The sequence below is a fragment of the Pristiophorus japonicus genome, chromosome 9 (assembly GCF_044704955.1).
Source record: "Pristiophorus japonicus isolate sPriJap1 chromosome 9, sPriJap1.hap1, whole genome shotgun sequence".
Taxonomy (NCBI): domain Eukaryota; kingdom Metazoa; phylum Chordata; class Chondrichthyes; family Pristiophoridae; genus Pristiophorus; species Pristiophorus japonicus.
In genome coordinates, this window is record NC_091985.1 from 203,682,316 (window position 1) to 203,691,343 (window position 9,028).

At 46.2% G+C, this 9,028-nt stretch overlaps 1 long non-coding RNA gene across 1 annotated transcript; it reads left to right on the top strand.

Moving 5' to 3' along the window:
* Positions 1–744: 744 nt before the first annotated feature.
* Positions 745–8,610, top strand: LOC139273482 (uncharacterized). The gene is made up of 3 exons (XR_011595133.1): positions 745–822; positions 981–1,146; positions 7,691–8,610. It is a non-coding gene; the product is annotated as an uncharacterized lncRNA (long non-coding RNA).
* The last annotated feature ends 418 nt before the right edge of the window (positions 8,611–9,028 follow it).

The window sequence follows — 9,028 nt, forward strand, 5'->3', positions numbered from 1 at the left end:
TGGGCGGGGCTATGACGTTTCCTGGTAACGGTTGAACGGCCGGAATTTTTGAAATCAGGAGCCACGTGACCCCCGAGCTGCCCAGCGCTCCTTCATCACAGTGGGCGGGGCTCTGCGGTGCTGCCGGCTCCTATTAGTGAGTGGTTGGCAATCCGTTTCGTGCAGCCAATAGACGGCCGGGAATTCGCAGAAGGTCATTAATTTATGCAGGAAGTCGCCCTGTCGCCGCAGTGCGCATGCTCGGTGCAGTCCTCCCCACCCCCAGTCCCCGGATGCCGCGCAGTTTGCTGGAACCAGCAGTTGGACAATGTAGGGAACCGGACTGATGGTGGGCGGCTGGGGCCGGGGAGCGTGCGGTGAATCTATGAGGGACAACACCGAACTGAACACACAGCCCCGGAGCTCAGGGTTTGGGGACATGCGGGAGATAGACTGAAACTTCCAGTGAGATCAGACAGTGTGTAACCCGGGGGCCCAGTGAGCTCAGACAGTGTGTAACCCGGGGGCCCAGTGAGCTCAGACAGTGTGTAACCCGGGGGCCCAGTGAGATCAGACAGTGTGTAACCCCGGGGGCCCAGTGAGCTCAGACAGTGTGTAACCCGGGGGCCCAGTGAGATCAGACAGTGTGTAACCCGGGGGCCCAGTGAGATCAGACAGTGTGTAACCCGGGGGCCCAGTGAGATCAGACAGTGTGTAACCCGGGGGCCCAGTGAGATCAGACAGTGTGTAACCCGGGGGCCCAGTGAGATCAGACAGCGTGTAACCCGGGGGCCCAGTGAGATCAGACAGTGTGTAACCCGGGGAAAATTCTGGTGATTTTCTGTAAGTCCAGATGGGCGGGACAGGAATCTTGAGGAATAGGATAAAATCAAACAGAAATACTGGACATATACTTTTCTGAAACATTGGAAAAACACTTTATACTACATTCCACTTCACAACATTAATATTCTTCTAATTTTCTGCCCTGCCATAATTAGATCTCCCGGTGAATGGCGGAGTGATTGAGAAAGTTCCACAGCTGGAAGGAAACAGGGATTGTGGACTGAGGAACAACAGCAGGTGAACTAGCACAGGATTGTGAGATCACCAACCAGGGAGCCCCTTCCGATTGAAAGTGCTTCAATAGATCGACTGGGGAGAAAGGTAAGAGAAATGCCATTTACTCAGATACACACCGGTCCTGTAGACAGTACACACAGGTTACAAGGTTGTGAATGTTTAAAAATGTATGGAGACATTGAAGTTGAGAACGTGGGAATTGTATAGGGACAGTATAAGCTAACAAACAATTCATGGAGGAATAGCCATGACATCTCAGACTCGAGACTGCGAAATGTTACAACACTAACACATATTGAAACAAAACCCACAGCTTGCAGAAAAACCTCAAGGTCTTATTAAATCATGTTATTAACCCCTGAAACATTGACAGAAGGTCTTTGTTTAAAATCGGACCATGCTTGGGTCGGCTTATGAGTGGACAAAGGGAAGGAGGGATCAAAAAAGATGGGCTGAGCTGGGATGTCACTCTAGCCCTATCTTGTTATCTTTTGCCGAAAATGTATAACCATCGTGCCTTGACAATGTAACGTCACTTATCCGTAGGGAGTGTGTACGCTCGATCGAGAATGTATATCCTCTGTCTGATAAGTCTTGCCGGCCGGTAAAATAAAGACTGCTTTGTTCAAAGCACAAGAGCTATTCGACTCAGTAATTTTACTGAACCAGATTGAGAGAAAAGAATCTACATTTACATTTGGTGTCAGAAGTGGGATCTCAACGGATGACTGCCGAAAACTTGCGAATTAAGAGGCAGACTAGCCTTGGACGAGACGAGGGGAAAGTGGCCACTGGAGTGAGTATGATTTCAATACTGCTCCAGTTTCCCCCGGTTTCAAAAGTCTGAGGAAAGTTTAGCCACTTGCTGGTTCTCAGGTAGTGTCTGAACGAGATCCAGGACAATCTGGTGAATACCTTTCAAACTTAGAATAGGGATAGAGATAGGGAAATTGCGCGATGACGCAAACCAAGCGGCGATTTGGAAAGATAGGTTATAGTTAGAGCTAGATAGGGATAGATGATCAATCATGGATCCAAAAATTAATAGGAAAGAAAAGAGACTCTTGTGAACGTCTGTTTAAATGAGAAATGCTTCTGTGATTTTTACTGTGTAAAAAAAAAAGCCGGGGAGTTGCGGTTTGTTTTATCTCAAACAGAATGAAAGTTTGTTTTAACCCTTCGTAGTGTTGTCCTGTATGTGGGAAGTTTAAGAGTGTGAACCTTATTGCATTACGTATATTCGGATGATAAGTTACGGAGCCAGGAAATGCACAAAGGATAGGTTTGTTAAAAAAAAAGAAAAAATTACATGGTCCCGGTGGTTTAAAAAAAAAGGATTTAACATGCTCACTTACTTGTCGAAAGAAAACATTCAGAGAAGGCACAGCAAGACAACTGAGATGGATTCAAAACGATTTAAAAAAATATATTATATTAAATAACACGACCTTGAGGTTGGAACAATTGAGATAATGAAAAGCAGTTCACAGCCTACGTGCCAGACTTCTCTCTAGTTATGGAAAAGAAAAAAAAGTAACGTACTAAATAGGTGCTAAAAAAAAAATGTTCTGAGATTTTAAATTATGAGAAAAATTCCACTGCAGTCTAAAAGAAAATAAATCACTCCTGTCCAGTTGGCAGAAAAACTCCATTAAATTAGGGCTTTCATTGACTGATTGGATTTAAACTGCGCAGTGACGCGAAAGGATAGGGAAATTTGGAGACTAAAAGAAATTAAATAAGGCTCATAAGAAATCAAATTTAGAAAATTAGGCTCACAGGGAATTAAATAGAGGATAGGTGTTCAATTCAGGTATGACGTCGACCTTGTATATCACTTGGCCCGTCTAGGCACTGATTGAATTTAAATCACGCAGCAACTCGGAAGGTAGGGCCGACGCGAACGCGCAGCGACGCGAGACGTGCAGCGGCGCGAGCGTGCGGCCGAGTGGAGGGCTGACGCAGACGCGCAGCGACGCTAACGCGTGGTGACGCAGACGCGCAGCAGCGCTAACGCGTGGTGACGCGAGACGTGCAGCGGCGCGAGCGTGCGTCCGAGTGGAGGGCAGACGCGCAGCGGCGCTAACGCGTGGTGACGCGAGACGTGCGCCTGAGTGAACGTGGGCCGACGCGAACGCGCAGCAACGCGAACCACGAAATATCAAGTCAGTGCTGATTTTCTAAGTCCATTTATTGTAAGTTTGTTAAGTCTGTTTACTTTAAGTTGGAATCGCGCGGCGACGCGGCTTTGTGTTAGTTTAGTAAGTTTGTTAAGTCTGTTTCAAGTTGGAATCGCGGGGCGACGTGGCTTTGTGTTAGTTTAGTAAGTTTGTTAAGTCTGTTTCAAGTTGGAATCGCGCGGCGACGCGAGCCGTGGGGCGACACGGCTTTGTGTTAGTTTAGTAAGTTTGTTAAGTCTGTTTCAAGTTGGAATCGCGTGGCGACGCGAGCCGTGGGGCGACACGGCTTTGTGTTAGTTTAGTAAGTTTGTTAAGTCTGTTTACTTCAAGTTTGAATTGCGTGACGACGCGAGCCGCGGGGCGACGTGGCTTTGTGTTAGTTTTAGTAAAGTCTGTTTGTTTTAAGTTTGTTTAAATCGCACGACTACGTGAACGCGTAACGACACGGTAATACGAGGGACAGCGTGAAAATGGGTGATCAGCTGGATAAAACAACGGATGTGGGTAGTCCGCTACAAAAGTTATGTGAGGAATTCCCTGAAAGAGCTGAAGACTTTAGAAAATTATCAGGAGCCCTGAACAAATTATTAGGAGATGACCAGTGGTCTCTAGGTGGCACTAGAAGCGTAGAGGTAGTAAAAAAAAAAGCACAGGGATTGTAAAAAAAAATTTAAAAGATGCATCACTTCTGTCAAGTTGGCAAATAAATGCTATTAAATTAGGACTTTCATTGACAGAGGGAACACATGTTAAAACTGTAGACGTCTTAAAAAAGAATGTGCGCACGAGAAACTTACTAAGAGATCCTCTGGGACCTCTGAGAAAGGTATTGACCGACTACGTAGTAAAATGGCTGGCTTTGTGTTAACCGAGGCTGATGATGAAATTGATGAGTGGTCACTGACTCAGCGCCCAACGGCGCCTCCCGCACCCCCTGGCCCCTTGCTCCAGTCCTCTTCCCAACACCCTCCACCTTACACTCCGGCGAGAGGAGTTAAAAATAACCCCATACCACCAAAGCAACAAACCCAAACTGACTCCTCATCCTCTGATAGCGATTCGGATCCCCAGTTCACAAGCAATATAGCCGAAAGGACCAGATCTCACACTCGAAAGGGCAGAACTATATCTCACTCACAGACAGCCCCGTAAATCTTCTAGTCACTCTACCAGTCCAAGTTGTGAAAGACATAGCAAACACCCCCGCCGATCGAGACGCAGAACTGTCAAGCAGTCAGACAGCTCCGAAACATCCTCCGACCTAGGAATGATTTCCAAGATCCCAAAGTCCCAACACCAATTCCCTGTCAGACCAATGCCAAACCCTGATGCACAACAAGCTGCAGACCACCCACTATAGACAAATGGAAAGGGCAGTTAGATATTATTGGCAGGAAAAGAAAAGGAGGGGGGAGGTGCGCCCCCAACCCGGGTCAAGACTGAATACGTGACTAGAAAGGAAGAGCCATCTCGGGAGGAAGGATCAATAGAACCGCAGTGTTGCATACAGGATTGGATGGATAAGCAAGGATACGGTTATACTAAACAACCAAACGGCCCGAGCCCTGCTAATAAACCTCCCTATTGTCCCCGGCATGGTATGGGAAGAGGCCGGGACTGGGTAAGAGGAATTGACTGTTTTAATTGTGGGCAGGAAGGACATTGGAATAAAAATTGCCCCTACCGTCAGCATGGAAAAGGAAGAGGAGGGGGGCGAGGAGGATCTTACACTAACTTCTCCCAGAACAACCCCTTTGGTCAATTGTCCCCCGATTGACTACGCAGCTTGATTGTGCAGGGATCCTCCCCGGACGACAAACCAATGATATTGTTAAAAATTCTGAATGAGTGGCAACCCTTTTTGATAGATACGGGAGCCTTCATGTCTTCTGTACAATCAAAGCTTAAACACCCTGCCTCTACTGAAACACAGGAACTTTCAGGATTCCTGGGACAAATCTCGACATTCCCAGTGTCAGAACCGGTTAAAATGGGTTACCAGGAAGAATTGGTGGAACATCGAGTTGTTATCACAACAAATCTGGACTGTAACTTGATGGCTAGAGACCTCCTCTGCAAATTCCAGTTGCATTTGGAGTGTGGAGATGATGGGATTATTGTAAAACAGGAAACCCTTAAGCGGCAGTATTATACCACTAGAACCCCTCAGTGGTGGTCTCTGGACCTGCCGCAGTCACCCTATCACGTGACCCTAGCATACGATCCCAATGGAAAGAATCAGGACCTGCAGAACTTTTATCAGGATCACGAAGGGGAAGTGAAGGAAATTCTATTAAGGGCTAGAGTGACTGGACCGGAAGGGAAGGCAGATTTTGTGGAAATGGACAGCCCCCAACGGTGGCACCACATATTACTCGTGAAGTCTTACCTCCCCAACACGCTAAAGATTTGGGAGTTATGGTGCGCCAGGCTATAGACGAGGCTGACCCTACCAGCCGGGATGTGCAAATTCCACGGGGACCCCGAGAAGGTCTTAACGACTCTGCAGCATCATACTGGCTCTGACATACCTGACTATGTGGATCCTCATGTGTGGGCAGAGGACCCCTCCCAAGTGGGTTATCACAGGCAATACCGAGTATCCACCGAACTTTGGAGGCTAGCCGAGTCGAACCAATTTGCCAGTTTCCAGTCCCTAGCACGGCTAAACAAATGCAACAGTGTTTGGGGATGATCAATTACTGCAGATCCTGGATCCCTAATGTTGCCCTGATGACTAAGCACCTCACCCCGTATACAAATAAGTAAGGCAGCTTTGAAATAGAAACCGTAGACGTCCAAGCCTTTAAGGAACTAAAGACAGCCCTGCTGCAAGCTCCGGCTTTGGGCCGGCCCCTCTATGACCGGCCCTTTCAACTGTATTGTACAATTCTGAAAGACTGTGCTACCGTTGTCTTAACACATCTCACTCCGTAGCTGCCCTCCTGGGCCAACTGCAGACTCAACACCTTATGAGATCTACTTACTAAACAATCCTAAGCTGACCTTTCGGCACTGTACTGCAATTAATCCGGCCTGTTTTCTTACTGAGCCACCCCAAGATGAGGAAGAACCCAGTCATGATTGTTTATCTTTAATTTAAGAGGCCACATCAGTCAGGGAAGATTTTGTTGATGTACCAATTGAAGATCCAGACTGTATTATGTATGTTGACGGAATTAATCCAGAAGGTACACGAATCTCAGGATACGCCATAGTAAACCAGGAGAATCAGGTCTTGGAATCTGCCGCTTTTGAAACTGCCTATACCGACTCTAGGTATGCCTTTGGGGTGGCCCATGATTTCGGACAATTATAGAAAAATAGGGGATTCCTAACCTCACAGGGGAATGAGATATCTCATAAACAGCTAGTATCTGATTTGTTGCAAGCCCTCATGTTCCCCAAACGCACTGCCATTGTCAAATGTACCGCCCACACTACCGGAAATTCTCTGGTTGATATAGGGAATCGTTGTGCTGACCAAGAGGCCAAACAGGCCTCTCGTGACCAACAGATGGTAGTGCCCAAAATTATGAGTCAGACTAAAAATCCTGCGAAGGATAAGTTAGCCTCGGAAAAAACCAATGCCAACCATCCAAGATGTTATAAAAGCACAGGAGGACGCTCCTGAAAAAGATAAACTGTTGTGGAAATATTATGCATGTACTTATGACAATGTTTCGAAACTCTGGACCACTCCCGCGGAACAGACTTGCATGTCTGACAAGTTGGCTCTATGGGTTATTGAATGTATGCATTTTGCTACTCATTGTGGAGCAAGGACCACGAGTGACACACTTTTGGCTACTTGGTGGCACCCTAGACTCCAGGCGCTCACCCAGAACATCAGTAGTCGTTGCCTGGTTTGCCAGCAACATAATCCAGGGAAGGGAGTCCCCTGTGATTGGGGTAAAACGCCCCTACCCGAAGGTCCCTTTGAGACATTTCAGTTGGACTACATTGAGTTGCAAAAAGTTCAGTGTTACAAATATGTGTTAGCAATAGTAGATGTGTTTAGCAGATGAATTGAAGCCTACCCTACCCTGGACAATAAGGCTCAAACTGTTGTTAAGGTGTTAATGAGGGAAATTGTTCCTAGATAAGGTATCTCAGCTCGACTGATGACCACCTATGTTCTTTCTCTGACTCAGGCTCTGCGACTAGTTCACAACCAGGTTCAAGATGCTCACCTCGACCTCCCAGTTTTACCCGAATTGTCCCTCGTGGCACCAGGGAAGTATGGATTCGGAAGGGATTAGAGCCACAATGGGAGGGGCCTTTTCAGGTGTTACTCACTACCCCCACTGCAGCCAAGGTTGAGGGGAAAAGTGCCTGGGTTCACCTGCACCACTACAAGCTCACCACCCCCTAACGAACCTATTTTGCTGGTTATTCTAATTCCTGTTCTATTTTGCTGGTTATTCTAATTCCTGTTTCTGTTCCAGACTTCCTCTTCTCCATAGCTGAACAAGGCTGTTGGCATCCTAATTGGAACGTGGACCAGTTTGAACTTTTACCCGTAGTGATAGACAGCCAGCTACACCGACGGTGACCTGAGAAAAGAGACGGGAAAACTGAACTCTTTTAATCAGCAAAATAATTGGACTATTTATCTGAATCCTGAGCCATAAGATGAAACTGTCTGTATGCCACAGTCTGTATAATAGTGTTGATATATGACAGTTTCGGCGCATGGGAGGGGAGACAGAGACGAGAGCTACATGTCTTATGTTTATGCGCAAAATGGGAACTTTTCTAGATGTTGGGTGTGTTCACATTCCCTATTACATTTTACTCCTAGAAGTGTTATCATGGAATGATAAAAGGGGGGAATGTGAATGTTTAAAAATGTATAGAGACATTGAAGTTGAGAACGTGGGAATTGTATAGGGACAGTATAAGCTAACAAACAATTCATGGAGGAATAGCCATGACATCTCAGACTCGAGACTGCGAAATGTTACAACACTAACACATATTGAAACAAAACCCACAGCTTGCAGAAAAACCTCAAGGTCTTATTAAATCATGTTATTAACCCCTGAAACATTGACAGAAGGTCTTTGTTTAAAATCGGACCATGCTTGGGTCGGCTTATGAGTGGACAAAGGGAAGGAGGGATCAAAAGAGATGGGCTGAGCTGGGATGTCACTCTAGCCCTATCTTGTTATCTTTTGCCGAAAATGTATAACCATCGTGCCTTGACAATGTAACGTCACTTATCCGTAGGGAGTGTGTACGCTCGATCGAGAATGTATATCCTCTGTCTGATAAGTCTTGCCGGCCGGTAAAATAAAGACTGCTTTGTTCAAAGCACAAGAGGTATTCGACTCAGTAATTTTACTGAACCAGATTGAGAGAAAAGAATCTACATTTACAGGAAATGAGACTGGGAGAGTCTGATCACCGAGCACAATTGTCCAGCATGAGGCCGTGCAATGGGATGTGAAGTGAGATCACTTTCTGTCTCTAAACACAGTCACAGTGAATCTTGTGTGTGTTTTAGAGTAAAGGGCTTTGATCTAAGAGGTGACTCCAGTTTGAGGCAGAGCCCAGCGGTGGGGCTGAACTCACACCGACACCATCAGATCTCAATGTTCAAATATTTCCCATCTGGTGAGAAAGCCAATGGAAAGATTGAACCGGAAGCATCAGAGTCAATTCATTGATCACGATGCACAAACCAATCTGAAATACCAGCATGGCTTAATATCGACAGAATCAATTATTCAATCATGAATATTTGGAATTAACAGAAAATATATTGATAAGTACTACTCTTG